Here is a 27,834-nt window from a genome sequence, read left to right as displayed (position 1 = left end):
GATGTAATCTTTGAAACATTTTTAAATACAGAACACAATGACATTACTGGAAATTCTTTCATTTGACTTACCTGAGGTTTATCTGCTTCACTGAGGCTTATCTTCTCATTACTCTCTTAATAATCAGACATGAAAGGTAAAAATGAAGATCATTTGGCTTGTATTTTAGAGACAAAAAAAAATTAAGTAAACAGTTATTTCAAATTTCCCTTGGTTGGAATGTAAAAAAACTGGCCTCCTTTCCAAGAAATTGGTTCTGGAAAGAGGCCTCAGAGCTGTGATATTACATTCAAACTCCTACAAATGCACTTCATTTTACAGATGAAGAAACCAAAGCTCGGAGGCATGAAATAACTTACCTTTGGTCTCAAAGTCAGTGACTATCAAATCCCCAATATGAATCCATGTACCTGACTCTATAAGTTTATTGGCAATGTCTGAATCTAAAGACCAAATGAAGAGCTGTGTCTCATCAGTGCCCCCCTCCACACACACCCCCATCCCCCATGATTTCTGGGCAAATCTCCAGGTGAAGCAGGGAAGATGGAGAACATATGGTACATGGACCAGTGGAAACTCAATCAACTGAAGTCCAATCAGCCTAGAGCCACTATATCAGCGTGGTGTCTTTTACTGGAAACAGGTTGCTAACAAATATGAGAATGATCCAGAATTAGACAAAATCCAAAAAGAGAGAAATTACTCCTGGATGAACAGAATAACTATATGCAAATAAACTACCAAACTAGAAGAAAAGATTAAGATGTTTTATGAAGAACATCTGAATAATAAAATTTGATATATCTTAGAGGGAAGCAGATTATTTGGGTATAAGAGATAAAGAGGACAGTGGACCCAGACTTTCATGGGGAAAGAAGACATGTTAACACCTCCTGCAGGAACTTATCACTGCTTCACACTGTGTCTGCTAGAGAACCAGCATGGACCACCTTGATGCTCAAGGAGAGTACATGAAATTTTTGGCACAGGCAGCACTGTGGTGCTCTCTAGAGACCAATACACTACTTGTAAAGGTCCTAAGCATAGCTGAGCAGAAAATTAAGTATTGACTATTGTTTACTTTTTGCATTTTTATTGTAGACTCAAAGCTAGATTATCTTTCCTTTGCAAGATTATTTCATAAGAATGTTTTTCAGTAAAAGGAACAAAACTGATGTTTACATGGAACTGTGAAAATGTAGACAAATCACATTCATCTTCTTTAATTAATCAAGAATAGTGGTTCAGTAACTCTTCATTTGCACACACATTCAACTGTAACCCAAATGAAAGTTTCACTTCCCAAAATGCAACCACTCAGCATGCTCTATGTGAATATGATTCTTAGACCTTAAGCCAGATATCAGTCAATGCCATGCCTGCCTTAGAACGAGTAATAGTAGATAACATACTTAACCAAATATAATACATTTTTTCTCCCAAAATTTTATCTTGGGGTTGGAGCAAATGGGAGAAGAATGTATCATGGAGCCTATACAGTTGCTTATATACCACTTTCGTGTTCAAAGTAAAGTAACTGTCTTAATTTTTTAAAAAAGAAAGAAAAAGACCAAATGAATACCATAATGTGAAAAGCGTAGCATTACATTTGCTTTCTATGTTTAATCATTAAGGAAATTAACTACTGTATTTAATTCCTATCAAGATACAAAAAAAATTTTTTTTATTTCAGTGATAGGGTTCTATTTGCTCCCATTAGGGAAATTACTCAAATGCCAGAGAAGCTCTTTTGTTGGTTTTTCTAATACGCCCCAAACACAAAATGTAACCTTTTATTATGTTGTGTTACTAGTTTAAGTGTGGCTCTAGAGCCTCAGGAATATCTGGCCCCATCCTAATTAGTAGTATTATAAACACTTATTCTCTATACAGAACTTCATGATTTATATCCATTATCTCATCAGATCCTCATTAACAACTCTGGTTGAAGGTCAGTTCTGACTTCACAGAAGAAATCGAGTCAAAGAGAGGGTTAAGCTACCTCCTTAATATCACCCTGGCACCAATGGCCTGAAAACAGTCCAGAGCTCTAATGTCCTTTAAATAGAGTTTTAGTATAAATTTTCAAGCATGCTTAAGAAAACAGAACAATTTTTAAAGACATAGATTTCAAGTCAGTGGGAAGAATGATAATTTTTTTTGTGGTGAGACAACTGGATAGCCAGTTAAAAAAATATTAAGAAAGCTAGCATTCATCTTACACCACATACTAAAATGTGTTCCGTCATTTAAAAATATCAAATATACCTAAAAGTAAGTCTAAATAGAGATAAATGTTTATATAATTAGGGACATCAAAAGGTCTCTCCAACATGACATCAAAAGTAAAAACCTTGGGGTTTCCCTGGTAGCACAGTGGTTAAGAATCTGCCTGCCAATGCAGGGGACACGGGTTCGACGCCTGGTCCTGGAGGATCCCACATGCCATGGAGCAACTGAGCCCGTGTGCCACAACGACTGAGCCTGCGCTCTGGAGCCCGTGAGCCACAACTACTGAGCCCACAAGCCACAACTACTGAAGCCCATGTGCCTAGAGCCCATGCTCCGCCACAGGAGAGGCCACCGCAATGAGAGGCCCGCGCACCACAATGAAGAGTAGCCCCCACTCGCCACAGCTGGAGAAAGCCCGCATGCAGCAGTGAAGAAACAACACAGCCTAAAATAAATAAATTAAATAAATAAATTTTTTTAAAAAAAGAAATGTTTGATAGGTTTGAGTACATGAAAATATAAAACTTCTGTATCAAAAGACCCTAAATATATAAGCAAACAACCTGAAGAAAAATATTTGTACCATGTATCACAAAAAGTTAATATTCTTAACATACAGCTTTAAAAAAAGAAAAAAGAAAAACACAAACACACCAATAATAAAATGGACAAAGGGCTTGACAAGGCAACCCACAAAGAAAACATGAGTTCTCAACATGAAAAACAAAGTTTAAATATACTAATAACCAAATATCTATGAAGTAAAATAGAGATTTACCAGTTTTTTACAAATAGACTGGCAAATTTTTTTAAATTATAATATCCACAAATTGATTAAATGTGACAAAGCAAGTACTCTCATTTAGAAATATAAACAGCAAGCATGTGAGTTCTGCAGAGCAATCTGTAAATGTCCTTTGACCCAGAAGTTCTTTCTACTTCTAGCAACTTATTCTAAGCAAATAACGATGAGATACAAGATTTAGCTACAAGGATCTTCCTCACAAAGTTGTTTAAAATGACTAACAAAACAATCTTAAATATTCATCCAGGAACACAGAATCACGGTGAAGCCATCTAACAGAATTCCACACTGAAAAAAATAATAACATATATATATATATATATGTAATTATGTATATATATATACATGTGTATATATATGTATAATTATTGGAAGACGGAACAATATTCATGATTCACTAATAAACAAAGGAAAGGTTATAAAACATCATGCAGTGTATAAACACAATTTATGTTGGGCATGTGTGCATAAGATGGAGAGGATATTCATCAAAATACTGACTACGGTTATGGGATTCCAAATGGCTTTTATTCTTTTCTCTGGATTCTAAATCTTCAATAAATAAGAATAACTTTTGCAAAAAACAGTGAATATAACTTCTTAAAAGTAACTTCCAAGAAAGGAGACAGCAGCCAATAATATTTTATGTACAGAACAAGTGACTGTCCCCCAGACCTACTTGGTAAATCAGGCACACAATACAACCAGCCATTCCATCCTCAGATCCCAAGACAGGAATAAGAGTAGATCAGGATGGGCAGAATGCCTAGTCTCACACCACAGTATAACTCTGTGTCCTACTACTCAGGTTGGAAAACACTAGACTTGAACAGCCCACTACAACTTAGGAAATATGAGATGGGATCTCCTCCACTTGTACAACTCCCTCCACATTGCCAAGACAGCAGCTCAAAAAATGGTATGGAGGGTGGCGTGAGAGCTGTCTGCAGTGCAAAAAAATACATGCCAATGTATGCAAAATGGTATGAACCCAGTGGAGAGCAATTTACAATCTTGATAAAAATTATTTTTGAAAAGTTATAAATGCACTTATCTTTTAACCCAACAACCTTGGGAATTTATCCAACCTTGTACATATGAGATTATACAAAGAAGCACTGTTTGCAGTAATAATAGCATGGAAACAAATAATATATCCATGAATATGGAGACTGGTTAAGTAGACCATGGTACAGAACACACCGGAGCTCTAATAAATATGTACATACATACATGTACAGACGCACACATGAATAAGGAAATATTCCAGGTCCTAATACAGAAAGAGAGGAGGATATACTGTAAAATGAAAAAAGCAAAGTGCAGAATAGTATACAGAGTATGCTACATTTTGTATAGAGAAGAATATATACTTGTGTTTAATTGTATCTGGACACAAGAAATGCATAAAAGAGGTTACTTAAGGGGGCAGAGAAGGAAGCTGACAGTGACAAAAACAGGAGCAAGCCTTTTCAATTTGTACTAAGTTATACTGGTTTACTTTCTGAAGCATGTGAATATAGTATCCATGTTAAACAAAATATCAACAAGGACAACACCAGTAACAATAATAATAATGAAAAGTTTAAAATGCTTACCAATAAAGCCTTGGTAAGAGGCAAATTTGCCACCACAGAGTGAGGAGCACCAGAGCTGAGCAACAGATTACACAGGATTTCTCTTCTGCCTCCGTTGGAAAGAGAGAGAAGAGGTGAAATCATTTACAGATCACCTACCACAGGAAAGTTTCTTGCATGTTATCTCATTAATATTCAAATTAACCCTAGTTAAGTATAACCAGCCTCATTTCTGCAAATAAGTAAATGGTGGTACATAGTAAATGGCAAGCCATTAGGTCACGTGTCCAAAGTCACAGGGCTATGACTGAAACTCATGCTCTTACCTGCTGAAACTCTCAAAGAAAAAATATTTAAGTCTCAGTAAAAATAAAAATCCTCTAAGTCAGTCACTCACTCATAACCACACTTCCTTCTGCAGTGTTTCCTCTAAAACTGTTTACTAAGTTTTGAGAATAAATGTTTGTTAAGTAAAGCAAACACTCTACACCAGCAGTCCCCAACCTTTTTGGCACCAGGGACCGGTTTTGTGGAAGACAATTTTTCTACGGACTTGGCGGGGGGGGGGGGGGATGGTTCAGGCGGTAATGCGAGCCATGGGAAGCAGCAGATGAAGCTTCGCTTGCTCGCTGCTCACCTCCTGCTGCGCGGCCCGGTTCCTAACAGGCCACGGACCAATATCGGTCCGTGGCCTGGGGACTGGGGACCCCTGTTCTACACTAATAAAATGATGATCTATATTTTCCAAATTAATGAGCTCCAAAAAAGTTAATTACTGGGGGCATTATCAGATGCATTTTTTTCCTTCGTTGAGGATTAACTATGAAATGCATGCAAAATCACTGAATAATGAACTTCACAGGAATCGTAAATCATCTTTTGCAGTAAGGTGATAAAAAATGATACTACCACGGAGGGAGAGAGGGAAGACAGAAATAGCAACTAACATTTATTGGGCACTTATATATATACCAGTCACTGTTCTAAGTGCTTTGAATATAAGGACTCACCTAATTCTCATAAAACCCTATGAAGTAGGTACTATTATTATATTCGTTTTACAGACGAGTAAACCGAGACACAGAAAGTTAAATAACCTGTCCACACAGACTGTCCAAACTCCACTGCCCATACTACTCCCCACCGTACAATATTTCCAGGCTGCAGCAACTGAGAATGAACAAGAAGACGGCTCTTCTCTAACAAATCAGTGAATGATTTGTAATCTTATGTATTTAATTGTGTAAGTTGTTTTATTCCAAGAAAAGGAGGCTTCAACTGACTGTCAAGTGGATCAATAAGACAAAAAAGATTTAAACCCCCTGATTTCAGAGGCTGGGCTACAATCTAAGCCAGAGATGAAACCTACAGAAAGGCAGTAAGGAGTGGGTGTGAAAAGGCAAAGAGCAGTGAGAACAATATTTCTTTCTCAAATTTGAGAACAGTATTTCTTTCTCAACTTCACATGTGTTAAGTGAAAAGGTAGCTCCATGGTCATATATCTGGAAAACAGTTGACTGAGTAATATTCAATAGTTCCTTATTTTAGTTCTCCAAGAAAAGGATAAACTAAGCAACATCAGCGATTCCCAAACTTATCTGACCATGAAATTCTTTACTCACAGAGCACCTTGAGAACAAACCATACTCAGGGAAGCTACTGGACTAAAAGGATATTCAAGAGTTAAAAATCTATCAAACTTGGTGACTAACAGTCCAGGAGCGATGAGTCAAAATTAGCCCCACAATATGGCTTAGGTAACCAGTGAAGGTGATATGAGAGGGAGGTTAAGATAAAGGGCAGCTTTTATGGAAAAAGGTGAACTTAGTTCACCTGTTTGACTTAGAGGAGTTATGTAAAAAACTGCCAGTTCACAAAACAATTGAAACCAGCATCTCGAAGAGATATTTGTACGTCTATGTTCATAGCAGCATTATTCACAATAGCCAAAAGGTGGAAGCAACCCAAGTGTCCGTCGATGAACGGATAAACAAAATGTGGTACGTACACTGAATAGAATATTATTCAGTTTTAAAAAGGAAGGAAATTCTGACATATACTACAATGTGGATGAACCTTGAGAACATTACACCAAGTGAAATAAGTCAATCACAAAAGGATAAATACTGTATGATTCCACTTAAATGAGCTACATAGAGTAGTCAAATTCATAGAGACAGAAAGTAGAATGGTGGTTGCGAAGGGCTGGGGGCAGGGGAGGGTGGGGTGGAGGGGTGTTGTTTAATGGGTAGAGAGTTTCAGTTTTGCAAGATGAAAAGCGTTCTGGAGATAGGTTGCACAACAATGTGAATGTACTTAACACTACTGAACTGTAACTTAAAAATGGTCCAGATAGTAAATTTTATGTTGTGTATTTTACCACAATTAGAAAAAAATTTTAACTGCCAATTCAAGACGTTGTTAGACATTTGCTGTCTCTATCTGTGTAGAAACCTCTCATCCCATGTGGTCCTGCTAGGACTACAGATCAGAGTGTCCTGCCCTGACCCCTACTGATGACCCAGGTCTAACTAATCACTGTCCACCTACGTGACCAAGGGGTGACCCAAGCAAAAGTCCTTTGGAGAGATTTGACAAATGGAAGCCAGAAGAACACCACCTTGGGGCGGCCAGTTGTTCTCTTTTGAGCCATTTGGAGAAAACCTCACTGTGGCAAGAAATGAGACCAACGAAAGAAAAGCAGAACCAAGTAGGACTCCTAAAGAGATCATGCCTCGACATCGCTGGAGCTCACGGATGGATTCTCTTCCCCCGCCCTTTAGAGGCTCCAGTTATCTGGGCCAATAAATCCCAACACCTTTCCTGTGCAAACCTCCTCCCGCCACACCTCAAACACCAAAAGAGAATAGGGACATCCAAAAGAAAAGCAATTTCACTGAGCAATACGACCCTTTACAAGAATTTTCTCTCCATAGTTCCTTTGAAATTTTATCTGCAGTGTCACGTACTAGAACAGCAGTACACAGTTCCATAATTTAGTAAGTACAATTCCAAATTTAACACAATCTTTCCAGTTGGTAAATACATAATCGTGTTAGGCCAGAATACTTTTACATTTCTGAAGAAACAATAATAATTTAAAAAAATTATCAATCTAGGGCTTCCCTGGTGGTGCAGTGGTTGAGAGTCCGCCTGCCGATGGAGGGGACACGGGTTTGTGCCCCGGTCCGGGAAGATCCCACATGCCGCCGAGCGGCTGGGCCCGTGAGCCATGGCCGCTGAGCCTGCACGTCCGGAGCCTGTGCACCGCAACGGGAGAGGCCACAACAGTGAGAGGCCCATGTACCGCAAAAAAAAAAAAAAAAAAAAAAAAAATTATCTATCTAAATCTATACTAGATTATATAGAGGGAGAGATATACAATGCATAAAATAGAAATAAATTTAGAAATACAAGTGTTTCTAAATTATCTGAGGTATAAAATAAAAGAGAACACCTAAGCATTACCCTGAAAACTGAGGCTTTGGAGGAACATTCTAATACTTAAGTCAAAGAACAGAAGAATACACAGATAAGATCTTTTATCTGTGCCTTATTTGAAGAACTTTGCCCTTTCCAAGTTGTTCAGCTCAATGCTCCATAACTATAGGTTCCCTTGGTTTGGTTTTCACTAATAATTGACAAGGTCTAATTTTATTAAACACAAATCTAATCAATAATGTTTATGACTGCCTAGTTATTATAATGACTCTCTTGTGAACCAGGAGACATGAAGAAAGGAACAAATAAAGGGAGAAGGAATGCTGCTAGCTCTTCAGACTTCTTCTGACTTAGACAAAGAGGAGATCTAAAAAGCTGTCATGCTAGGAATTAATGTCAAACCAGTTTCATATCTGGAATCTTAAAGACTCACAGCATAAGACTGCAGAGAGATGCCTGAAGCAGAATCTTAAAAGTAAACTGCGCTCCCCAGGGAGTGTAGTTATGAACTTGTTGTCACAAGTCTTTGCAAAGATAAGCTAGCCATGTTGATTTCACTGAAGCAGACCTGACCAATAAAATAACTTCACAACACTGGGAATACCATCCAGGTGAAATCTTTACAACCACTAATCAGGAAATGATCCATCTTCGGAAACTGCTCTCTCTTTATCATGAAAGATTAGCAGCCAGCATTTTAATCATAAGGGGGGTGGGGGGAAGACTCTATTTTACTTGAAAGGGTTTTAAAGGTTCAATGCAGCACACCTGGTAAACACAAAAATGACAAAGCCTGTCTCTTCCCCAGGATTATCTTCCAGCTCTTTAAGGTGGCTTCCATCTCACACCTCCAGAGCAAATCTTAGAATCTGGCAGCCCAGAATGTTTACAGTGCTCAGGGGAAGATCTGTTAGAAGCACTGCTCAGGCATTCCGCAGTCCCCAGGACCATTTATTTGTCAAGGAACCTACAGAACTTACTGTCTTAGAAAACCAACTGGGCAGATTTATGATATTTCTGTTAAAATACAGTCTGTGCTTTTTAAATCATGGCATAAATAATACCCAAAATCTTAAAATGTGAATAACTTTCAGACAACAATACCATTTACAGTCTCCTAATGGAAATAATCAGAAAATTCAAAAAAAAAAAAAAAATGGAGGCACAAAGATGTCTGTAACAGGATTATTTATAGTAGGAAAAACAAATAATATATATGCAACAGATTAAAGGGTTCGGTAAACAAGCTTTCATTCCACACCATGTACCATAAAAAGCTGTCACCCTAATCAAAAGTTATTACCTCATAGGGGTAAAATTATGAGAAGTCACTTGGTGAACAAACCAGATTACAGCACTATGTTCTATGATCTCCTTGAAAATTTTTTAACTTATAGTTTCAAATATGCATGAAACAAAGTCTGAAACAATAAACACTAAAATATTAACAAAAATGTTTATCTGAGTGACATCTTAGAATTATTTATTTCTGATTTTCATAAAACGCAAATATGTTATTTCTTTAAAATGTTAAATAAATAAATTTTTAAAGAATTCAGTATTAGCCATAGCAAATTTCTAATGACTGCCTCGTAAGGGCCAATATTAGGCTTACATCCTGAGTTCTCTGAAAGTAAATGCAAGAATGGTTAACAGTATTCTATATGAAACTACTTTTTGAACAACGCTTGGATAAATTATCTAAAATTAATTCAAAAATAACTCTTTAGAGAAGCAACTAAAAATGCAAGGGCCTAATGTCTCTAGAAAGGAAACATAATACAGATCAATGGAGATCCCATAAAATATGTGTCTTTCTTGTATAAAATTAAAAAGTTACAATTAGTTTTAATTCACAGCCTGAAGCTTTTTAACGATTAAGGTAAAAGGAAAAGAAGAAATAAAAACTTTTCTCTCCTCAGAGGCCCAAGTCAGGGTTACCAGATTGTCTGCTTTGAGGCACCCTGTTTCAGCCATAAATACCTTGACTGAAGTACTTCCCAGGCTTCATTCCCACGGTGAGAATGTGCTGAGAGCAGGCCCCACTGCAAGAACAAGACAAAGACAGGTGGCATGTGGTATGTGGGCAGGGCCTTGAGTGTGACCAGAGGTCCGGGAGGCTCTGTGAAACCAGGTGGCAGCAGAGGCACCCGTGAGCAGCTGGACTTGAGCAGACGGTCAGAGGGGAGGCATTACAGGCTGTGCTGTTCCCCAAAACCAGTCAAGAGCAGTGCAGCCACGGGGCACAGTGGGTGAGTACAGGGTTTGGGGCTACCTTCACCTCTCTGAATCTCAGTTGCCTGAAGTCTCAAATGAAAGTTATACACGAAAGCACCTTTTTGTCTGTAATGACCCCTCAACACTTTGTTTTTGCTGTTCTTAATATAACTGTTACCTCCATTAAGGTCTAATTAGATTAGGGGTGCTGTGTCAAGTGGTTTTTCTCTTGACAAAAGGAACAACACAAAAAAAGAAATGCCAGCCAAACAATCAAATAGGCCTTCCACAAGACAAACCCACAGTTAGTGTCTATGGCTGGCATTCATGTGATCAATAATACTCTATTACTGACCAGCTGCTCACTAGCAGGCACAAGGCTGACTAGGACTAGAAGGATAAATAAGAGGGACTTGGTCCCTAACCTCTGCAAATTCCAGTGTGGCAAGGGCCAAAAACAACAGTTTGCCAACTCTTCTCCCAAGAGATATTGCCCTTCATAATATCCAAGGTAATGACTGGACCCTACATAATCCTAATTTCTCTCAGATAATTTCCAAATCTCCTACCCACAAATACATCTTGGACGTCTCAGAACTATTTGAACAAATGGGTACATATTTAGTTACCTAAGTTCTACATCTGACTACCTTCTGTATCATTTATGACTCAATCACAAATTGAGCATGATGCTAAAGTGGTGGCCCACAGAGGTCTTGGGTGAGTCACTAAGTGCTCTGACTCTTAGTTTTCTCTGTTGTAAAATTGGGGAAGGAAGTGTCCCTGGGAGGCTTTGCTTTCTTCAAACTCTTAAAATTATTATAAGATGTTATGGTCATTATGTAGCTACAAACCCTTAAACAGCACTTACTAGAAAATGTCTATAAACTTAGAACTAAATATGCTGGCATTTCATAGCAGACCTGTCTCCATGTTCTCTTAAAACCATTAGAGCTATCAGTTCTAACCTAAGAAAAGTAAACAAGACTCCAAGCCAAGAAGGAACTCGCTTGACTGCTTTCCTTGCCTCCCAATAATCAAAGCAATATTCTCAGAAGTGTCTGGCTCCCAAATACCTGTAAATGTCTTAATTCGGCCTAGCATAAGCAGTATTTTCATCTGATTGGTAGCTGCATGGCAATATTCCTCTTTCAATGTTGCCTGACGTTCCACTGATTTTTTTCTTACTGAAATATATCTAGCTACAGAAAAGTATAAAAAACCATTGATTTTTAAAAGAGGACTAAATAGGTCTCCTCACTGGATCCCTACTATGTGGCAAACACAATGGTAGTGGTTGGTGATACAAAGGTCAGCCACAGATGAGGACAGATAACTAAGCAAATTGGTGCAATAATGTGTATACCATTCCAGAATGCGTCTGGTTCAAGTATGACACATAAGCCTTGAAAGTATATCAACAAAGGTAATATACACCAACAACTACACTGGTAGTCTTGAGTTTATAAACAGTTGGGCCTTTTTAAAAATTCATTCCCAGTTGGTTGTTTGAAATTTGGAGCACATTTTCCCCCAATACACATTACTATAAATGTGGTTAGGTTTCCAAGCCAACACACAAAAGGCCAATTTAACACAAAGTATCTGAAACACTATACAGCTGCCCTAGCAAATGAGCAGAAAATATTACTGCAGCCAAAGAGAACCATGAATGATCTTGTCATCTGAAAGCTGAAGTTCGAGGGAAAGCCAAGTGTACGTTAATAAGGGGTGCAGATGGAGTGGCGAAGAGGTGCCTGTAGTTTTATGGCAACTAAGCTCAGGGATTTTGAGACCAAGGGCCAGGTAGGCCTGGCCTAACTCAAATCCAAGTTCCGCCAGTTAAAAGCTGGGTGCCTTTAAACATATTATTCAACCATTCTAAGTCTCAGTTTATTAATCTGAATGACTGGCACAGAATAAGCATTCCATAAACAATACTTTACATACATTTTTTTCATTTGCTTGAGATTATACAACTTTCATCTTCCTTGGAATAAAAGTATCCTGAACACATAGCTGGGATTATCAGTCACTATTAGAAAATATGTGGGGTTTCACATAAAACAAAAACAGATTTTTTTAAGTGTCTAGGCAAGAAATGTACAAAAAAGGGGATTGATGAAAGTGAGAAAAGGGTAGCATGAACTAAAATGCAGTAACCAGGAAGAGACTGAAAACAGAGGGAAAAGACAGGTATATGATGTACGGAGGATTCTCCTGATCAGAGAAGATATGAGATGGAATCTCAGGGACTTTCCAGATGACTTACTGGCTGTCTATACAATGAGAAGATGGGAGGATAATAATAACAGTGGCAAACCCTTATAGGATGTTGGTATACAAATATACACACTTGCTCATTTAATCCTTACAACCGTATAAGGTAGGTGGTATTATCCTCATTTTGTAGTTGAGAAAACTGAGGTTGAATAACTTGCTAGTAAAATAAACTCAGCTTGTAAAATAAAGCAGGATTCAAACCCACAGATGCTGGTTCCAGATTTGGGAGTCGGAACCACTATCTTATACTGATGCTTTTGTAGTAGTGGGAACCCAGCTATTTGTGTAAGTGGGCCTCCTGCATCAGAAGTTCATAACTTGAATAATATGTATCTATAATGTCCCCACTTATAAACATATAAATGTTACATAACATTACGTTTACAGACTTTCTGGCAATGCTCAATATTTGGGATGGGGGTGGGTAACTAACATTTATTAAATGCTACTGAATCTCAGGCACTGTCTGAAGCAGTGTTCTACCTCATTTAACCTTCACAAAACCACCTTGGTGACAGGTTCTATTAAATCCACTTTACAGTTGAGAAAAACTGAGGATCAATTATGAGCCCAAAATAACAGAGCTAGTGTCAGAGGAAAGCCTAAGACCGGCTCCTCCTGGTTCTAAGTCCAGAGTGCTTTTCATAACACATCTAGTATACTCAGATCCAAACAGGTAATCGTGGGACATGTTACATAATAACCAGGAAATATAAAATAACAGTAAATCAAGTTCGATTTTAAAATGTCAAAGATATTTCACAGGAAAATACTAAACTATCTTTAGGACAGCTAAATTAACCCAATTACCCGTCTCACCTCCCACCCCCTCATCCCTGTCAAAAAAAAATAAAAATTCCTTTCAGATCCTCTTTATTACTTAGCACCTAACAATACCAAATACAACACAGGTGGCTAAAGACACTTCTCCAAAAGCCTAAAACTGCTTCAGAAGCATTAGGTTGGAAAACAGGATAGGAACGTGTTCCATGGGTTCTCATTTAAATGCCAATGTCAGAAATAAAAGGGAGCGGGGACAACTAACAAGACAATAGAAAGAAGGCTTTTTTAAGAGTTGAAGCGTTTTCCAATTAGATCTCAGTAAAGCTGGAGGACAGTGGAAGAGTAGAAAGTTTTTTGTTTTGTTTTGTTTTTAGTGAGAGAGCTGCACATTTGAATTCCAGCTCTGCCATTTATTAGCTTTGTTTGCTCATCTGGAAAATGATGCCATTAATATCCAACTATCTAGCTATTAAAAGATTAAATTAAATACCAAATACAAAGCATGTAAACAGCTGATGTAGTAAAAGCTGCCTAATTTTTTTAACATATTTATTGGAGTATAATTGCTTTACAGTGGTGTGTTAGTTTCTGCTTTATAACAAAGTGAATCAGTTATACATATACGTATGTTCCCATATCTCTTCCCTCTTGCGTCTCCCTCCCTCCCACCCTCCCTATCCCACCCCTCTAGGTGGTCACAAACCACCTAGCTGATCTCCCTGTGCTATGCAGCTACTTCCCACTAGCTATCTATTTTACGTTTGGTAGTGTATATACGTCCATGCCACTCTCTCACTTTGTCACAGCTTAACCTTCCCCCTCCCCATATCCTCAAGTCCATGCTATAGTAGGTCTGTGTCTTTATTCCCGTCTTACCCCTAGGTTCTTCATGACCTTTTTTTTTTTTCTTAGATTCCATATATATGTGTTAGCATATGGTATTTGTTTTTCGCTTTCTGACTTACTTCACTCTGTATGACAGACTTGAGGTACATCCACCTCACTACAAATAACTCAATTTCATTTCTTTTTATGGCTGAGTAATACTCCAATGTATATATGTGCCACATCTTCTTTATCCATTCATCTACTGATGGACAATTAGGTTGCTTCCATGTCCTGGCTATTGTAAATAGAGCTGCAATGAACATTTTGGTACATGACTCTTTTCAAATTATGGTTTTCTCAGGGTATATATGCCCAGTAGTGGGATTGCTGGGTCATATGGTAGTTCTATTTGTAGTTTTTTAAGGAACCTCCATACTGTTCTCCATAATGGCTGAACCAATTCACATTCCCACCAACAGTGCAAGAGTGTTCCCTTTTCTCCACACCCTCTCCAGCATTTATTGTTTCTAGATTTTTTGATGATGGCCATTCTGACTGGTGTGAGATGATATCTCATTGTAGTTTTGATTTGCATTTCTCTAATGACTAATGATGTTGAGCATTCTTTCATGTGTTTGTTGGCAATCTGTATATCTTCTTTGGAGAAATGTCTATTTAGGTCTTTTGCCCATTTTTGGATTGGGTTGTTTGTTATTGAGCTGCATGAGCTGCTTGTAAATTTTGGAGATTTAATCCTTTGTCAGTTCCTTCATTTGCAAATATTTTCTCCCATTCAGAGGGTTGTCTTTTGGTCTTGTTTATGGTTTCCTTTGCTGTGCAAAATCTTTTAAGTTTCATTAGGCCCCATTTGTTTATTTTTGTTTTTATTTCCATTTCTCTAAGAGGTGGGTCAAAAAGAATCTTGCTGTGATTTATGTCATAGAGTGTTCTGCCTATGTTTTCCTCTAAGAGTTTGTTACCACTGCAACAAAAAGAATAAAATATCTAGGAATAAACCTACCTAAGGAGACAAAAGACCTGTATGCAGAAAATTATAAGACACTGATGAAAGAAATTAAAGATGATACAAATAGATGGAGAGATATACCATGTTCTTGGATTGGAAGAATCAACATTGTGAAAATGACTCTACTACCCAAAGCAATCTACAGATTCAATGCAATCCCTATCAAACTACCACTGGCATTTTTCACAGAACTAGAACAAAAAATTTCACAATTTGTATGGAAACACAAAAGACCTCGAATAGCCAAAGCAATCTTGAGAACAAAAAATGGAGCGGGAGGAATCAGGCTCCCTGACTTCAGACTATACTACAAAGCTACAGTAATCAAGACAGTATGGTACTGGCACAAAAAGAGAAATATAGATCAATGGAACAGGATAGAAAGCCCAGAGATAAACCCATGCACATATGGTCACCTTATCTTTTTTTTTTTTTTTTTGGCAGTATGCGGGCCTCTCACCGTTGTGGCCTCTCCCGTTGTGGAGCACAGGCTCCGGACGCACAGGCTCAGCAGCCATGGCTCACGGGCCCAGCCACTCCACGGCATGTGGGATCTTCCCGGACTGGGGCACGAACCCATGTCCCCTGCATCGGCAGGCGGACTCTCAACCACTGCACCACCAGGGAAGCCCCAGTCACCTTATCTTTGATAAAGGAGGCAAGAATATACAGTGGAGAAAAGACAGCCTCTTCAATAAGTGGTGCTGGGAAAACTGGACAGGTACATGTAAAAGTATGAAATTAGAACACTCCCTAACAGCATACACAAAAATAAACTCAAAATGGATTAAAGACCTAAATGTAAGACCAGACACTATCAAACTCTTAGAGGAAAGCTGCCTGATCTTGAGTCTCATCCTCTTGCTCCCTCTCCTTCCCATTTGACAAGATGTGCTACACACCCCACAAACCTGTGAGCTACCCCAAGCACAAGTCCATCAGAAGATTGAGAAAGTGCTTTTCTCATTTTCCACCAAACCCACATCATGATTCCCATATTGCCCCAGAGCCTTTTTGCCTGCTTCTATCAACATATTTACCATCTTGGTGTCACCTCAGGTTGGGTAAACCAAGGGCCTAGTATTTATTATTTAAATTTCTATTTCTCACCAAAATATAAGTTGGGGCCACTCACATAAATATATAAGACTTACAAAACAGAGCCATTCATTAAAAGGAGGACTTAATACATGTGAAAAGTGATCTGGTGGGAGACTGAGGGAGGGAGATCACTGTAAGAAAAATGAATAGCAACCTAAAATAAGCAAATAACTTGGCCTCGAGTTTTCGGGCAAGGAAACATTATGATTTACAGAACAGTCTTTCTCTTTTTCTTTTTTATAAAAGGAAACATATCAATTCCTGAGGAGGAACATCAAAAATTTGCGTAAACTTATTTATTTAAGCCACTGACAGGACGAAGAATACCACCATAGTCTTCCAAAATACTTGGTGATCATTCACAAAACTGTACTACTTTATATAAGAATCAAGGATTTAATTTGGCCAAACTCCTTCTAGTAAAAATGTTCCCACTTTGAACCTCTACAAATTGTCTACACAGGGTTTAGCATTTACTCAATAATAACCCATGTATCTTCTGTGAAAGGGGATATTACAGTGAATAAGTCCCTGTCCTCAAGAACCTTGGGACTGCACAGTGGAGGGAAGACTACAAAGGAACTGAAGCACCAGGCAGAACACAATGCCCTAGAAAAAGAGGATCACACACCACTAAAGCACTAAGTATACACATGCCTCTTGTTGGGGGTTGGGGCGGAGAGAATAGGGACATTTGAAGGGACCTTGAAAGTTACAGAATTGTGACAGACAGAGAGCATGAGGCACGGGCAAAGTCCGTGGAGGAGGAGGAGGCAGAAAAATATGAGGAATGTCTGAGGCACAAATGCAAAATAGTGAACAATCTATTTTGGCACAGAAAGAGAGAAATGGGAGAATAAGCTGAAAAGTTGAAATCTTATGACAAGGAGCCGGGACTACTACAGTAAGGTGGAATTTGGACTGTTTTCTGCAGGCAACGCGGGGCTTCCAAAGGCCGCGGTCAGGGGAATTCTGTGACCTGAGTCAAGGTGCAGGAAGATTATCCAACATCTGTATGGAGGACAGACTGGAAGGAAAGGCTGGAAGCAGGGAGACTAGGCTGGAGATTACTGTGATCCCCCAGGTAAAGAAATGCTAGGTCAGAGGCAGGGAATGGCGAGAAGACAAAGAAGCCACACACTGGGAGGGAGCACTGAGAGGGCCTGGCAGACTGCTGGATTAGGGGGCGGAGGGGGCGCGGGGAGGGGCGCAGCAGGGCAAGAACCAAGATGACCTAAGGCAGGGGTCAGCAAACTTGGGCCCACGTGCCAAATCTGGCCTCTTGCCTGTTTTATACAGCCAGGAAGCTGTACAGATTTTTACATTTTTAAGTGGTTGGGAAAAAAATAATATTTTGTGACAAGTGGAAACTCGAATGTCAACGTCCGTATGTAAAGTTCTCCTGGAACACAGCTACACTTTTTGGTTTACACGCTGTCAATGTCTGCTTTAGTTCTGCAGTGGCAGAACTGTGGAGTTGTCACAGAGTGGCATGACCCTCAAAGCCGAAAATATTTACTGTCTTCCTCTCTACAGGAAAAGTTTTCTGACCGCTGGTTCTGAGGGTGGTGAACAGAGATAGTACTAAGAGGAACAGAGAAATCATTCACTGGGTTGGCTGGGTCAGAAAAAGAGATGATATTAATTCTGGAACAGTTAAATGGGAGGTGTCAACAAGACATGCAGGTAAGGGAGCCCAAAATGAAATGGAAAGATCATCCCACCGTGGGGCCTCGGCACCTGCTGCTCCCTGCCTGGTACTCTTCCTCCAGGTCATGGCATGAGCTGGCTCCTGCTCATCATCCACCATTCAGGTCTGAGCCCAAATGTCATTTCCTCAGAGGTAGCCCCTCTCCTACCCATCTAAGCATTCTCTACCAATTACCATACTTAATTTTCTTTATTGCACGTAACGGCACCTATTTATCGCCATGTTTAACATCTTAGAATGTTGGCTCCTTAAGAACAGGGTCCTGCCTCTTGTTCCCCACTGTGTCCCCAGTGCCTTGGCCAGTGCCTAAAGCTGCTCAGCCGGTATTTGGGGAGGTAGGGAGCGGAGAAGAAGGAACATGAATAAAAGGGACAACTGGAGCGCAGGTGAAAGCAGGTCATCTGCACAGTTCTAGGAATAAATAAGATCTCCCGTTCTCAGAACCTTTAGGAAAGTCTGTATTGGGGGCAGCGAGAGAGGAGAGGAAGAGAAGACACCAAAGAGAAGAGAGCAAAGACACAGACAGAAAGGAGAGAAGTATTGTGTCTCAGAAGCCAGACAGCAGTGGGGTGTGGGACATCTTTCAGGAAGGGGGTGTTCAGCAGCATCAAATGCTTTAGGTAACAAGCACAGAAAAAAGCCCTAAGTGTGACAGCAAAAAGTCACTGGTGACCTCAAAGAATAAGTCTCAAGTGTGTGGAGGTGGCAGTCAGGTTGCAAAGGGTTAAAGAATGAGCGAGTGGGAGGAAGTAAGGTTTTCAAGGCATTTGGCAGCAGAGTGGGCAGAGGTGCTCCCGGTGTGGTGGTGGTGGGGGGACCCTTCTGTTTTTCATACAGTGACTCAAGTCTGACCTCACCAGCCTGCCTCTCGGTCCTCTCTGCTCCAGCAGTGTTGGTTCCACCTCAGTTCCTTTGCGCACGCTGTGAGCCTGCGCTAACAGGCTCCTCACTCTCCTAGCCCGGCTAACTCCTTCACCCTTCAGATTCCAACGTAAAAAAAAAAAGTGTCACAAAGACCCCCTCTTCTTGCTGCCCCCCACCTCTGCTTTATACCAAACTAAGACATCTCTCCAGGTACTCAGCATAATTAAGACAAGCAGTTGAATAATTGTTGAATTATTGTGTCTTCCAGTAGCAAGGAAGCTTCTGAGGGCAGAAATCAGGCCCGTCTTGTTCTCACATAATATGCAATCTACAGATAATTGTTGCATAATGGAATGAACATGAAAACCTGAGAGCATTTTTATCTCAGCCAGTTTGTGCATCCCAAGTGGCCTACTTCACAAATCCACATCAAATAGGCTTACAATTTACATTCAGGCCAGTCTGGCTTCCTCTGACCTCCCCTTCCTACTTCTGACCAACTGAGTGAAGGTCATTCTAAACAAGTAAAAAGATGGGGTGTTCTGGAGATACCACCAAACATCAAATGATTTTCCCAATTAGGTAACTGATATACAGTGATTAGCAGACCTGCCTAAAGTTTTACAGACGGCTTTACTGGAACAAAATCGTTCAGAATATTAAATTTAGGCATTAAGCATCTTCCTTTTTTAAGTCTGTCCTTTGTGAACTAGCCCTAAAATGGGTTTGCAGGTGTACCTGGCAAAACATCCAAACATCCAGTGCACTTCTTTACTGTACGAGTCACATCTGTCTGCCTCCCTGTGTGTGATCAATTAAACTAGTTTAATAACAAGATTTTTCACTTGGAAAATATATATTTGGTAGATTGTTTTCTCCCTGATATTTTTCTTCTGTCTTTTCTCTCACCATAACATAAAAGATTATTTTAAATTCTAATTGAAAAAATTTGCTATAATTTACAGCCTTGCTACAGTTGAGCTTAATTAACTGGCAAATAAGCCTGCAGATATAACTGTGCTTAACTGAATGAACTGTTGTCAGTTCTAATACCCTTAAGCCCTTTAAAACACCATTAAAAACAAGAGTTGCATTAATTACAAATTGTTCTTATCTATTCCCACTTTATACATTCAAACTTGTCTGAATTAATGTACCTGAAATTAATAGACCTAAATTTATTCTTTTAAATACCTACAGGTCAGCCTGTTCACCATTTGAGCTGGACTTCCCTACCTACTGCACCCCCCCCCCACCCAATAAAAATTAGGGAGTTCTACTGTTATTTTCCTTCGCAAATAGAAAGACAAGGAAAAGAGACAGCTAACGTCTTTGGTATCAAAGCACATGGGATGAGACGATCATCAAGAGCTCTTTTCCAACCACATGACAACTACTGTTCTCGAGAATATGAATAAATGCAACATAAACATTACTAAGAAAGAACTACAGATATATTCAAAATATGATTAGGAGGAAGGACCAACTTTTTGTACAATTTTATATTTGGGGTAAATCTTGTTTTAGGAAAATGCAACACATACATGGAAAAAGAAACTAATAAAACAGCATTCAGGGGAAACAACATGTATTTAAGAGTTCTCTTACACTTTTATAATTCCTTAAACAGCAAAACTCCATAGCACATTATCTGATTTATAAGATTTTAAATTTCCACACACTCTAAAGACACCATTTTACAAACAGGTATGCCTGTGCCTTTCTGCCAACAGCTCACCACTCGCTAAGTAAACTGAATCAGGGAGAGCAACACAGTATTGACTTTCCCAGGAAGTCTAGTACATTCCTACCAAATTATATACCTTGGATGGCATTTAAAGTTAAATTAAAAACAACTTTGTTTCTCATTTTTTCTTAAAAATAACTTATCTACCACCTTGGTGCGGTCTATATACGAAACTCTTCTAGATTTGAGAAACTGCCTTCTTTAGGTGCCTAAATGTTTTTGACTTATCCATTTCTAACTGAAGCCTTTGTAATATAGAATGTATCAGCTACTCTTTGTTTTGCATTTCATGGGTCACACTTCCCTACCATCTTAAGGCACTCTGAATATAATCTGAGCTCTTTGTTTTTAACACAAAGCATATTCACCAATCAGAAGGAGGAACAAAAAAAGAGAGTGCGCGCTAACAAATGTTTAGCTCACAACATGTACCTGGCACCATTCCAAAATCTTTAGGGGTATTTAGGTGTAGTCACTCAATTCTCAAAACAATCTTAGAGGTAGGTACTATCTTTTTTTTTTTTTTTTTTTTTTTTTTTTTTGCGGTACGCGGTCCTCTCACTGCTGTGGCCTCTCCCGTTTCGGAGCACAGCCTCCGGACCCGCAAGCTCCGCTCACGGGCCCAGCCGCTCCGCAGCAGCACATGGGATCCTCCCGGACCGGGGCACGAACCCGTGTCCCCTGCATCAGCAGGCGGACTCCCAACCACTGCGCCACCAGGGAAACCCGAGGTAGGTACTATCTTATCTTCATTTTATGGATAAGGAAACAGGCATAACTTGCCCACGTTCTTACAGCTAGGATCAAACCAACAGTCCAGCTCCAGAGCTTCCAAAAACACAGATTATGAAAAACAAGACAAAACTACAGTAAATCAGTCTGTGTACCATCTAGAGGCGTAATTTAGTTGACCTGATTTAGTCCCCCACACCACCCCAACTGGTGGGTTCCAGCTGTTACCCCCTTCTCCGCAGATAGCCGCAGATCCCCTTTTGAAGTTTTGCAGAGGCAGCCTCCTCTTGCCGATCACTCCAATCACTTTCCCTGAAGGGTGAAAGCTCCTTCTGTGAAGCAAAGATTCCTCACTGAGTTTTCCCGATGAAGAAAACCTCTTCTTCAAGCCTGTCCTGTCATAATCCTGACTGCAGCTTCTTACTCCACCCCCACCTCTGCCCACCACTTGCACACCTCCCAAGCCCTCAGGCTGCCCTTTTCTGCTAGAGTCCAGAACTATCTGGCCTCATTTCCATTATGCTCCACAACTTGACCTCTTCTCTTCTTAATGGACTGGTCATTATCAACACCAATTACTGTAGTGTACTGTGAAAGTGACACCTTCAATACGCTAAGGTATTTACGACGGCATTTGCCCCTCCACTAAAGGGCCCCACCCAAGGTGCTTCACTTTTTGAGTTATGGCTCTGCTTTTCATAAACCTCTCCTCATTCACCTCCAATATAAAAATTAACACTGCCTGCCTCAGAGAATGTGCCTTCCTGTATTCATCCTCTTAACAATTCCCATCTCTTGCATTTTTTGTATTTAATCTCCTATTGACTTGAAAACCAGTTAGGTAGATTGTCTACAAATCCTTTATAAATTAAAAGCAAACCAAAAATAAGTTTTACTCTACTATAAGGAAAGCATATATAGACTTCATGACATCTATTTTGGCTCTAAGCGTTTTCTATTTCCTAGTAGTCTTCTGAACAGTTGATAAGTGGTGGATAAGTAAGGAATGTTTTCTGTGATGGGGAGGATGAAGAGTTGCACAATGGTCAAATGAAGCTGACCCTTTATAGAACTGTCAGTGCTTCACAGCTGTTGCATTTTCTAATGATGTTATTCTTGAGCTCAAAAACTGTGAATGGCTTCCCATCTTCCCTGTTCATTCATTCAACACAGGTCACAGTCCCTGACCTCACACTGCTCACAGACTTGTGCAGTCTTCACAGTCTGGCCCCATCCTGAATGTCCAGCCCTACCTCCTTCTGTTGCCTCTCAGTACCCTGCTCTAGTCAGAGTGGCTGCCGTGTATAACCTGCAACTGAGAAACTCTGAACAGGCTCAAGGGTCTTCCACCAGACTGTAAACTCTATAAAAGCAGGATTTTTGGCTGTTTTGTTCTGTTTATTCACTCCCTGACACTCATAGCAGGAGCTCAAAAAGTATTTACTGAATGAATAAATGGATGAACAAAATGCTGTGTGAATATTACTGGTAAGTAAATTCAGTTACCACAGATTAAAAATATCTTAACAAAGACCAGCTCTGTCTTCTGCCTAGAGTAGACTTAAAGAAATTTTCATTTTGCTTCTAAAGCAGGTCTTGCCTCAGGATCGGCAGTTTACTCATAGAGCACCAAGGAAAAAATGTGTGACCACTGCCAGCTGTTAAGAATCACAGATCATAAAACCTCAGAAGTAAATATACCACAGAAATGAACTTAAAGTTTTATGCTTTCTTGTTGCCTCAAACTGCCAAAAAAGGTGGTGCACTTCAGAGGAAAGAATACTCACAGGAAGTAGTTTCCTGCCCCAGAAACCCGGTCATTTCAACATGGCAGATGTTTAAAACCCCATGTTACCATAGGGTTTTGAGACAGGAAGCAATAGTGGCACACCTAGCTGAATTCAGGGGAGAGCAAGAAGCAGAGAGGAAACAACATGCCAAACGAGAACACGGCTTGGAGGTTAGCCGGCAAAGTATAAAAATAGTGAACCAATTCCTCTAATGTCTCCTATAATGTAACTGCCCGTACATATTTATTAGAAAAGAGAAAATAAAGGGCATAGAAACAAACAGCACCTTCCTTGGTCACTACTGCCGCATTTTTCATCGTTAACTCTTCTTCCAATATAAATGACTCTAACAGAAAAGAAATTGCTAATTGTTATTGTCCTTAAATGGAAAAGGGAGTAGACCATGGATGATTTTTCTCCTCTACTTTCTACTTTCCTCTATGTTCTAATTTTTTTACGAGTTTTCCCTCATTATAGTGAGAAAATAATCTTTATGTTTAAAAAAGTAGTTAAAAAATTTATGTTCTAATAATAACATAACTACATTAAATAATTCCTCTACCAAAAAAATGAATAACAAAGAATTCAGTAACATCAAACCATCCAATCTTGGCATTCAACATACTGCCTCAACCCCTTTTCTCCTCAACGACCAGTATATATAACAATTCATCTGCTTTTAAAAAAATCATGTCTTACAGAGAACAGACTTGTGGTTGCCAAGGGGGAGGGGGGTGGGGGAAGGAAGAACTGGGAGTTTAGGATTAGCAGATGTAAACTACTATATATAGCATGGATAAACAACAAGGTCCTACTGTATAGCACAGGGAACTATATTCAATATCCTGTGATAAACCATAATGCGAAAGAATATAAAAAAGCATGTCTCTATGTGTATCACTGAGTCACTTTGCTGCACAGCAGAGACTGGCACAGCACTGTAGAACAACTATGCTTCAATAAAAAAAAAAAGTCTTCACAATAGTTATAACTTGCATAGCACTTCAGTTTCCATCCATTATTTACCTAATTTTCCCCAACAGCTTCGTGAGATTGCCAAGATGGATATTTTTATTTTCATTTTACAGATGAAGAAAATAGGGGCCTGAAGTGAAGCAGCTTGCCATGACAGAAGCCAGGATCTTCTTGTTACCCACCTGGCATTCCAAAACAGGATTTCTCAAGACCAGCACTATTGACATTGTGAGCCAAATAATTCTTTGCTGTAGGTGGCTGCACCATGCATTGTAGGATGTTGAGCAGCATCCTTGGCCTCTACCCACTGGATGCCAGTAACACTGCCTCCTCTCAACCCCACCCCACCCCCACAGTTCTAACAATCAAAAATGTCTCCATAAACCTCAAATATCTCCTTGGGTGCACAATCATACCCAGCTGAGGAACACTGGTCTAAAAGAATCTGTGAGGTTCTTTCTGGCATCTTTATTCTATGATAAGGCTCCACAGAACACTGGACCACCATAAGTCAGACCATCAGATGCTGCTTGCTCAGCAAGATTCAGTAATTAATCAATTCCCTATCCACTTAAAACAATTTTTTTAAATGTGGAAATGAACAAGAAAAACTTCCTTGTAAATACTCACATCTCAGATGATAAATCTTCTAAAAGCATATGACCTCATTAGAACATAAGTATACACATAATAAAGATATATAAAATAATGTGTGTGGGGGGAGGAAACACTTAACAGAGGAGTCAGAAAACAGACCTTGGTCTTTGTTAATAAACCTTATTAATGCAGTTGTACCTTAGTGTCCACTCTATTAAAATGGGTATAAACCTATACATTCTCAATACTTGCTTCAGCTGGGTTTCTGTCCAAATATATGTGTTACTTCCAGCTACTCAGAAGAAACTGAATGATAACTTCAAAACATTATTAGAATCTGTGGTCTGCAGTTGAAACCACTAGTGTTTGTGAACCCAGAATCTAAACTGGCAGACCTCACTATCCCATTTAAAAGCACTCAGCTTAAATTTCTTCATGCCATTTAATGAGTCTCTTTTCCTGCAAAAGCAACTTTGCCCTCAAAATTCCTTACTTTCTACCAGCTTTTTAGCAAATGCTTCAATTGAAAACATTTTGCAAGCTAATTCCCCTTAACAACTTACATCTGTAAAAGGTAGATACCAATTGATCTAAAGATAATTACAAGTACATATAGAGCATGAGCCAAATTGCTATTAAGACTGACTAAATTACAACAAATTGAAATGTAGTTATGTTTCGGGAAATGTTTGAATTATTTTATCTATGTATGTATAATTTATTCACCCTCTATCATCACTTCCCAATAATAATAAGCAATTAGTATACTGTGGAATAGGGAAACTAAACTGGCTTTATTCAACATGGAGTGTCACACTGCAATCCTAGTATTAAAAAAATACATTTTTGTAGCTATTTAGAGAAACTAAGATACGGTGAAGTGCTTAGTTAATATGACATGCAAAGTTAAAGAGGTTGTGACTATTCCTATTCATAATGTCCACAATCATGCAGGTATGATGTACCTGCGTCTTTAAATGTGATCTGGATCTATACATAGGAGACGTCTTCTCCATATTACAATGCATATTGTACCCAAAGTGTCTGGTACCCTTGTAGCCTCCATTAACCTTCACCACAAAGTACAAAAGAACACACTGATCCTTAAATAAAAATGACTGCCTGGTCTTGAAAAACACCAGTCACCCAAAGCAAAAGCCAGAAACAACACAAAATAGAGTTTTGGAAAGCGAGGAACAAAAAATGTAATCAATATAAAATGTTCATCCTGAAAATTTTTTCCACCGTGTAAATGCCCATAACTCAAATTTTTCTAAAAAATAAAAAATAGCCAACAATCAAACACTCCATGATCATATCTGGTTGTTTCTGCATTATACTCACCACTTAACTATGTCAGGTTTTTAATGCTTTCCTCCCCCCAAAAAAGTAATAACAATTTTATACAACTGTAAACTCCTGCCACTGAGAAAAAAGCCCTGGACTCTTAAAAAAAAAAAAAAAAAGTCAACAGCCTGTATCCAACCAGGGGCATAAGACAGCTCACAGCCACGTATTAAGAGAAGTGGCACGGAGGACGGGATCCCCTTTCCCATGGACACACAAGAATTCACAAAGAATATACAATCAAAAAAACAAAAAACAAAAAAAAATGTGCACAAACACCTGGCAATAATCATACCCTTTATCTAGTCCCCTAGAGAAGTTCCTCGGTAAACACATCCAAGGCGCCCACATCCCTGGAACCTAAGGGAGTGACTTGAGAGGGGTGTTTACTAGTCCTGCTAAAGCGACGTCTCCCTCTGATGCTTGGCGACGGCGTGCAGATGGGGTCTGAGGGATTACACATGGAGCCAGAGACCAGCCCCAGTTTCGGTTAACTAGTCCCTTTACAGTAGGACTCGCAATTCCCCGAGGGGCTCGCTCTCACTGTTCCTCTTCCCTGGCCATCTCGCCCAGTGAGCGTCTTTCATACTTTCCGCCCGCTACCTGGGGCCAGGGTCCCAACAGAACCTAAAAGGACGGGGGCGTCTCCTGAGTCCCAGACGCCCCCCTGCCCCAAACTGGGCCCCAAATCCCAGAAACTTTCTCTCGCTGAGATGGCAAAGAAGTCAAATGGCTAAGACGCTCAGCATCCGTCCTGAGGCCTGAAAAATCCTCCTTCCGCTCCCCGGCAATTCTGTCAGAGGGCTGGCGGTCAAGTTCTCGGTGCAACAACGAGGGACGTCAAACCTCAAGCCCGCGCCTGTATCTCAGGGTGGTATAAACAGGATGTCAGCGCGTCCCAGGCTTGTTTATGAAAACTTGGTGTGCGCTCTGGGGGAGGGGGCAGCGAGCCTTAACCTTTCCCCTTCGGGCCTGGGGCCCCCAGCCCCCGACCTCCCGGCACCAGCAGTCTCCGCTCAGCTGGAAATCCCCCGCCTTCCCCGCCCGGCCCCGCTCGCCCCCACCCCGCCCCGGCCCGGCCCCCAGGTCCAGAGTCGCGCTCGAGGAGCGGCCCCGGGTGCGCGACGCGCGAGGCCCCAGAGCGGCGGCCGCGTCTCCCGCCAGCGCCCGGCTCCCCGCCCCTAGCCTCCGGGCGCCGCAGGCTTCTCTACCTCCACTCGGTGACACTCACCACTTCCGTGTGCGCCTGGGCCGGGGGGCTCCGGGTCACTGCGCGGGTCAGGGTCGGGCGGCCCGCTCCCTAAGCGGCCAGCCCCCCAGAGCCCCAGCGTACACGCACCGGGGGCTGAGGAGGGGGCGCGGTGTGGGCTACCAGGGCTGGGGCGCTGGGCTCGGCAGTCTGCGGCTGCTAGCTACTCCGCGGCCGCCGCGGCCTGCGCTCCCCGCCTCCCGCCTCGCCCCGCGGCTGGCCCCGCCTACCACCCCGCGGCCGGTCCCGCCTCCTCGTGACGTCACGCGCGGCTGCCCCCGGAAAGGGGGGCGGGGACCGCGGTGAAGGCGGAGGCGGCGGAACCGCCTCCGCGCAGGACCCAGTGCCTCTAGCCTTCGCGCCCCGCCCCCATGCGGCCTCTCTCATTCCCCCAACCCTCACTCCCTTCTTTTCACCATGTATTCTAGAAACAGCAATGCAAGAATGAGAGATCTGCGCGCGCAGAAAGTGAAATTGTCAGGATTTGGCCATAGGTTTACCCGTCTCGAATTTGGAGTGCCCTTCACC

General features: G+C 40.6%; 1 protein-coding gene across 3 annotated transcripts in view; it reads right to left on the bottom strand.

Annotated features, from left to right (window-relative positions):
* JAK1 (Janus kinase 1) overlaps positions 1-27,522 on the bottom strand; it is a 139,560-nt gene extending 112,038 nt beyond the window's left edge. The window contains exons 1-2 of one of the 3 annotated variants that reach the window (XM_081225217.1): positions 27,289-27,522; positions 4,636-4,724 (exon numbers count right to left, since the gene is read on the bottom strand). The gene's annotated coding sequence lies outside the window, so the exon portion shown is untranslated. The remainder of the gene's footprint in view (positions 1-4,635; positions 4,725-27,288) is intronic. The other 2 variants (XM_081225216.1, XM_081225218.1) reach the window with 2 other exon arrangements.
* Positions 27,523-27,834: the final 312 nt, after the last annotated feature.

This window comes from Mesoplodon bidens (genome assembly GCF_964165515.1).
Source record: "Mesoplodon bidens genome assembly, chromosome: 2".
NCBI classification, from domain to species: Eukaryota; Metazoa; Chordata; class Mammalia; order Artiodactyla; family Ziphiidae; genus Mesoplodon; species Mesoplodon bidens.
The sequence above is the reverse complement of the archived record's forward strand: the minus strand, read 5'-3'. Positions and strand labels throughout refer to the sequence as shown.